At 29.8% G+C, this 7,500-nt stretch overlaps 1 protein-coding gene across 1 annotated transcript in view; it reads right to left on the bottom strand.

Annotated features, from left to right (window-relative positions):
* Nucleotides 1-5,792: 5,792 nt before the first annotated feature.
* Nucleotides 5,793-7,500, bottom strand: part of LOC107007671 (NADH dehydrogenase [ubiquinone] 1 beta subcomplex subunit 10-A-like) — a 6,339-nt gene continuing 4,631 nt past the window's right edge. Inside the window, exon 3 of the mRNA XM_015206368.2 lies at nt 5,793-6,181. The gene's annotated coding sequence lies outside the window, so the exon portion shown is untranslated. The remainder of the gene's footprint in view (nt 6,182-7,500) is intronic.

Here is a 7,500-nt window from a genome sequence, read left to right as displayed (position 1 = left end):
AAAAAGATATCAATACCAAAATTCACTTAAAATAAAAATGCATGAAACTTACATTCCAGAGGAATTTGTTTTTTTTTCAGGCACGTCTTAACTGAAAAATAGGACCTACACAGGTAATTTTACAGTAACTTAGTGTTTTTCGAAAATCGTCATAACTACTCAAATCATATACATTCTCTAATGAGATTATACACAATTCATGTTGTGTAATGTTCTACTTGCATGATGGCTACCGGCAAGAGCAAAACACTTCTTACCAAAAGTTTCTTTGATTCTATATCTTGGATCCGAGATATTTGGTAAATGATAGGACGAATCTTAATCATCAAAAACATTTTCAAAGGTAAAACTTTGAGATAGGGTCACATGGGAGAACATAATAACTTATAATTTTAGGTGAGAAGAAGCAGCAAACCAGTCTGACCTTGCTGGTCCAAGTATCCTTGTACTCCACGATATATGGATGGCATAACTAATAAAAATTATATGTCACATTAAACAAATTATGTTATGTCTATTGATGTGCATTACATTTATGCCTCTTTGCTCTCTTCAATTGTGGAAGAAGGTGATCAGTAGTTTTCAGTAACTTATGTAACCACCAACTCTTTACTTCATCCATTATTCTATCTTTATGTCATGTGACTTATGTAACGTTTGAGCCATTCGATTAGTAAATTTACTATCCACTATCTTCTTATTTATTTCAAGGAAAAATTCATTACCTATAAATAGGGTGGTCTTCCTTTGCATTGTGATAGACGAAAAAACAAGATCGAGAAGTACAAGAAAATATAGAGTGAAAAAGATGAGTAGTATTTTATAGTGTTTATATTGAATATAGTATTGTAGTGAAAGAGAGAGTTGAGACAAAGAACTTCAACTATATTCACTATATACAAAAAAAATATTTATATATTGAAGGAAGGTGTTCTTTGTGGAGCTTTTGACTCTTCAACTTATCCGGGCCTGCTTGAGTTGTACACGTTGTTGGATTGTTGTATCCTGGAGGAGACAAGTCAAGAGTGATATTGCTAGATCGGTGTAGATTATGCCGCAGTGGTATTGAATCTCCTTATAGAGAGCGAGATATGTACGCCTCAGCCTAAAAATCTATTTATTTGTCATTTTAAATTTTAACTATAATTTATTATATTTATAATATATATTAAACCAACACTTAGCGATCAGATTGATCTATCGTAGAACAATACATACACAAGTATATTAATATATCAATTAGCATAACATTATGCAAACCTATCTACTCAACATAATAAATGAAATCGTATTTATAAATCAAATTGATAAGTCATAATGAAAATGATTATAAATTTAAAGTACTAAATAATGCTAAAATAAGTTTATTAAGTACTAATTACATCATTAAGCATTAAAGAAAAATTAAAATTATGCTTTATATTTAAATGTCTGGACCAATGTAAAACTAAAGAACATATATTTAACATTATTGTCATTCTTAGTATTAAATTAATTTTTTTGTTAGCATCAATATTGATTTGATTTTTAATTGAGCTTTATTTGGGTCTAATATATATGAACTATAACCTTTATTAGACCATTCAAAATTCTAAGTCTTTGAAAAACTTAAAAAAACATGTTTAAAGATAAAAGTTATGAAAACTAACAAGTAAAACTCAGAGATTACATTAAAGTAAATAATTATATATATATATATATGTATATATATGTATAATGAAAGTAATTAGGTTTGAGAATGAGAATTTGATAGTATCTAATGGAATGAAATACTATGTTGTGAATAAATGAAATATCAGTTAATGGAATGATACTATGTAGTGAATTGCTGTTTGAAACCACACGTTGAGCTTGTCGTATTATTTAATATTCTCATCAAGTTAAGCCACATAAAATCAGATGTTGTTCTTTATTGAATATTTTAGTGTCTATCACTTATCTCATATTTTTTGTTATTTTTTAAAGAAACACCTTATATAGTTGTATTCTGATTGGACTAAAAAGTATTTGGAAGACAAGTTAATTATGTGTTTATCTCTGTTCAGAAAAAAAATTATGTGTTTGTAATTCAATTTACCCAAAAAAATTCCTAGGTTTATTAGTTTGGTTTGATTTTAAAAATTTTAAAATATATTTGAAAAACATCTTAAGTTACCCAAAAACACAGATTTTGTTAATTTGATTTGATTTATAAATTTAAAATTTTGACTCAAATAACTTTATTTGATATTTGAAACGAGTTTAACTTTTATGCTCTGTCGGTGTATATTTTTTTTTACACTAATACATACTTTTAAGGCAAGTTTCTTTTTATTATTAATATTTTTCTTTTATAAAATAAAAGTATCAAATACAGTAATATAAGGTAATTAGGATTCTACTTTTATTTTACCCTTTTGTTTAAGATTCCCTTTCTTTACTAAATAAAATTATCAACTTTTACAGAATTTAATGAGTATTAAGCTTGACATACAGAGCTTCAAGACTCATAGAGAGACAATTATCTAGAGTTTGGTTGTTAATTTTTCTTTTTCTAGAAAATAATTTTAACTTTTAAAGTATAATTTTTGTTCAAAAGTTTATTTTTAAGTTTACTCCCGACACAATTATCATTTCAACTCAAGTTTTGAGCTTTAAATTATTGATTTGCGTGTTTATTTACTCATATGATTTTTGCAATTGTGATCCTCTGTTTTTCTTTATCAAATAGATGATATTATCATTTTTCTTCTACATTTTTATCATAAAATTTTCATAAGTAATTTTTTTTTTACATTAAATAATAAAGTGGGATTTTTTTTAATAAATATTAAAGTGGAAAAAAATTTACTTTTGAAAATTTTATGTTAGCAAATGTAGATGAAAAATCATAATGTCATCTATTTGATAAACAGAAACAGAGGATCACAATTGCAAAAGTCATATGAGTAAATAAACACAAATCAATTTAAAGCTCTAAACTTGAGTTAAAATGATAATTATGCCGGGAGTAAACTTAAAAATAAACTTTGAACAAAAATTGTACTTTAGAAGTTAAAATTATTTTCTAGGGAAAGGAAAACTAACAACCAAACTCTAGATACTTTTCTCTCCAGGAGTCTTGAAGCTCTGTATATCAAGCTTAATGCTCATTTACTTCTATAAAAGTTGATAATCTTATTTAGCAAAGAAAGAGAATCTTAAACAAATGGGTAAAATAAAAGTAGAATCCTAATTACCTTATATTACTATATTTGATACTTTTATTTTATAAAAGAAAAATATTAATAAAAAAAGAAACTTGTCTTAAAAGTATGTGTTAGTGTAAAAAAAGTATACACCGACAGAGCATAAAATTTAAACTCATAAAAAAAGGACTTGCCTTAAAAGTGTCAAAAATACCCTCTAACTTTGATTTATTGTTAAAATTATCCTCATCGTTAAAATGAAGTTAATTTTACCCATCCCGTTACTAATTTCACCAAATTTACCCCTCATTAGACGGATTGACCCAAATTGATTCGATTTTTTTTAAAAAAAAAAACCTATTCCTTATTTTAACTCAACAATTCGTCCTATTTAAAATAACCTGACCCCATTCTCCCAAATAACCTTAACCCATTTACCCATTCTCCCAAATTTCCTTCATTCTCTCCCTCAATGCGATTTTCCACCTATCTTTCTTAAACCTTCCCTTGCAATGCAGAAACCTTGTTGCTAATGGTTTTAATTGTACCCTTCCATATTCCATTTCGCAGATGACTTTTCTCCGATACTTGTATGTAAATTTTTTGAATTTGACTGCAATTTGCTTTCCAGCAATAAGCTTTTGGTTTAAGGTTAAGCTTTTCAATGACTTTAATATTTTTATGTGGCTGTAGAAATATCAGTCATAATCAAATTCAAGAACAAGTGACTGTCACATTTGACTCTCTGTCTTCTCTTGATACATTGTAAGCCCCTATCTTCCACTCATGCCATTTCTTGAGTGTTTTAATAATAAATAAATGTTGTGGTCATAACTCAAATGTGAGGTGTTATTGGTAAAACATGTCATTCTTACTTCATTAGTATTACCTTTCCTTCTCCCATCTGAGTTGTTGTTTTGGGAAAAGAAAGTCAACATCATGAAAAACAGTATCTGATCCTTGTTGTAATTTGTAAACTTATGTGGCTGTCCCAGTAACTAAGTTGTATACATTTCGAGATATTCTTTAGTCAAGTCTTAGAAACCTCTAAATGACTAGTTAATCATTCTCTGTCTCATAGTTTTTGATTGATTAATATGTACGCTTCAGAAGGGTGATCTTCCTCAAAGCTTCAAGGCACTGACTAGTATGAACAAAATGTGAGATAATAAAATTTTCTACTTCATCTTTGTAGACAATTGGTTAAGTCTTTTAGTGGTGAAGTTTACATGTTGAAGTATGAAGGTATTTGCAGAACAACCAATTTACAGGAACTATTGATGTCTTAGCCAATCTTCCTCTAGACGATTTGTGAGTTTTCAGTCTATGCTTCTGAGGGAGAGAATGAAGAAAATTTGGGAGAATGGGTAAATGGGTAAAGGGGTATTTGGGAGAACGGGGTTGGGTTTGTAGTCACTTAAAATTTATTAAAGATAAATTTATAAAGCTGTTTGAATTTTATTAAATTAATGAATATATTAGTCCAAATAAATATTATGGATTAATATAATTGATTTAATTATTTAAATTTAATAGACATAAACTTAATTAAAGCTCACTACATATAATCCTTATGATATTTCATTTAAATCTGATTGGCCGAAGGAAGTCTTGTTCCAATCACAACTCCTCTATTCTAAAATTATAAATATGGATCTCATAATTCAGAAAAAGAGGACCAAGTATTCTAAACAAGAATTTAGAGAAAACTCGTGGATCAAAGCGATAAATTTCTCTACAAGTTTAAGAATTAAAAGATTCAAGTGTTCAAGTTCAACATTTGAAGAAGTCAAGATCAAATTCAAGAACGATCAAGACCAAGACCACCAGATTCAATACCAAGCTCCAAGCCCTTGAATTCAACTAGAAAGTCAAGATCAAGAATAAAGTTCAAGTCCAAGATCAAGATCAAGTCCAAGTCAAGTTCAAGTCCAAGAGCAAGATGAAATCAAGATCAAGATAAAGATAAATCCAAGTTCAAGATCAAGCTTTAAAACCCTTGAATTATATTTGAAAAGACGAATTCAGAGGAATCATAGAGATTGTAACACTCGCACTTGAAATAATAAATCGATTGTTGCTATAATCTCTCGTTCTTGATTATTGTTTTCTCGACACGAATTTTATTGTCTACAGAGTTACTTTAAATGGGACGGCTTATTGGGTTAAACTAAGGAATAAGATTCTTTTTTTTAAAAAAAAAAGGTCATTTTGAATCAATCCATCTAATGAGGGATAAATTTAATGAAATTAGTAACGGGGAATAAAATGAACTTCATTTCGACGGCGAGGATAAATTTAAACAATAAATCAAAGTTAGAGGATATTTTTGACCCTTGTATACACTGACAGTGGATAGAATTTAAACTCATTTGAAAACCCTGAACCAATCCAGTCATGTATACCCATATTCTTATAATTGATCCAAACAAATCTAGATAGACAAACTTAAAACTTCTGTAATGATGCACTAAGCGTCTAACCTGGACATTGTGCTGCTGCGCTTACACCTAAACATATCTATCGTTCCATAAATTAGTATTGCACCTGAGTGGCAAACTTTTCTGAAAGTTCTGCCAAGGAGTGGAAAACTGATCGAGCGAATATGAGTCGATAAAAAACAAGTTAGATCAAAATTAACACAGAAAAAGTGTGCTAATTTTCTCAAGAGCTTCCAATATTACAACACAGAATACAAAAATACCAGCCTCTAATCATGACTAATGACCTACACTACACGCAAGATAGAGAGAGCATAAAACAAAGACTAGGGCACCAATAAGGAAGACAATGAGTTTTTTCTTTATTTCCACTATGAAATACAGTTTCCCTCGAAAAAAAAAAAGTACAAGGCTGAAGTTAAAGCCATTGCAAACCGATTTCGTTTTTCACACGACAGGAAACTAAAAATCAGGTCTTAAGCAGTGAATAACAGAAGCAGCGATACATTGAAATTCACTAGTTGTTAAGCCCAACAACCTCTGAAGTTTATACTTTCAGCTGGAAATACAAATCTGCAAAAAGGAGAAATGACGCACTTTAGGGGAACACAATGATATATGTACGACAAAACCCAGGATATATTGCAAAGTCAAGAACTTGCATAAGAATTGTGTACCAAAACATGGATCACTCAAATATACAACATAAAAACAGACCTACAATATGAACTTTTAGTTGCAATTCTTTGCCCGAACTATACATGTTTGAGAGCTCAAAGCAATTTGTTTTCACTATTCAACTTGCATAGATTAATTTTGAAATATAGTTTCACTGGACAAACAAATAGACTTATTCTTTTTTGTAGAGCCCACATCAACTTGCCAACTGACTTTTACTCATTAACTAGCAGATTGTTGAGAAACCATTCTATCCGAGAACATGTTTGGTTCGATAAAATAAGGAAAGAAGAAGCCCAACTTCTTGATTTTGTTCCACAAGACTATTTACTCTACCTCACCAGCCTATACAGTATGAAAGAAAGATATTTACCCAACGACATTGACACAAGGACATTAAAAACTAGAAAAAGATGAGAAGATAGATATAGAATAAGAAATATTGGACAAATATAATAAAAGAAGCAATTCGCTAATTAGTCAAGCCAAGTAATATATACTTAAACCTACTAATTAGTAATCCAGTTACACGAAATCAATCCAAAGAAGAAGAAAAATGAACTCATACATGAACACTTGCTAGATGAATCCAAAAAAGGTTCAACTGAAGAGGATAAAGATATTCCCGTAAAGGCATTCTCTCTCAAGAGAGTTCTCCATCAATGATTCATCAAAAACTCCGCAAATCCTACATCACCTTAACGTAAAACTAGCTAAATGATGGGTTCCAGCCCAAGTCCAATTACTTAAAAATAATAAAATTCCTAACATGACCAAATGAGTCATGAAGCTGGCAGGGTGTGTGGAACCATGCTTGAATCATCCTAGAAACTCTAATGGCGATCAACTTATAATCAATGTTGGTAAAACCCATGGTCAAATTTGGTGAACTCTCGATCAACCCTTCATAAAGCCTACAGGTTTCTTAATGATGCAAGCCTATGGTCATGTTGTTGTCATTTACTTTCTCCTTTAAGGGTGTATTTGGTATGAAGGAAAATGTTTTCCTGGAAAACAAGTAGATTTTGGACTTATTTTCTCATGTTTGGTTGGTGAGTAGAAAATATTTTCTAGAAATGATTTTGTGTTTGATTTATGAATGAAAAATGTTTTTTGAGAAACACCTTTTATTTTTACTAGAGTAGAAAATAATTTATGAAGTTGAAAATATTTTTTAGAAACAACTTTTTTGGGGTGTGGTGGGGGGCTGCGGG

Source organism: Solanum pennellii, chromosome 12 (assembly GCF_001406875.1).
Source record: "Solanum pennellii chromosome 12, SPENNV200".
Taxonomy (NCBI): domain Eukaryota; kingdom Viridiplantae; phylum Streptophyta; class Magnoliopsida; order Solanales; family Solanaceae; genus Solanum; species Solanum pennellii.
Note: the sequence above shows the minus strand (reverse complement) of the source record. Positions and strands in the feature narration are given on the sequence as shown.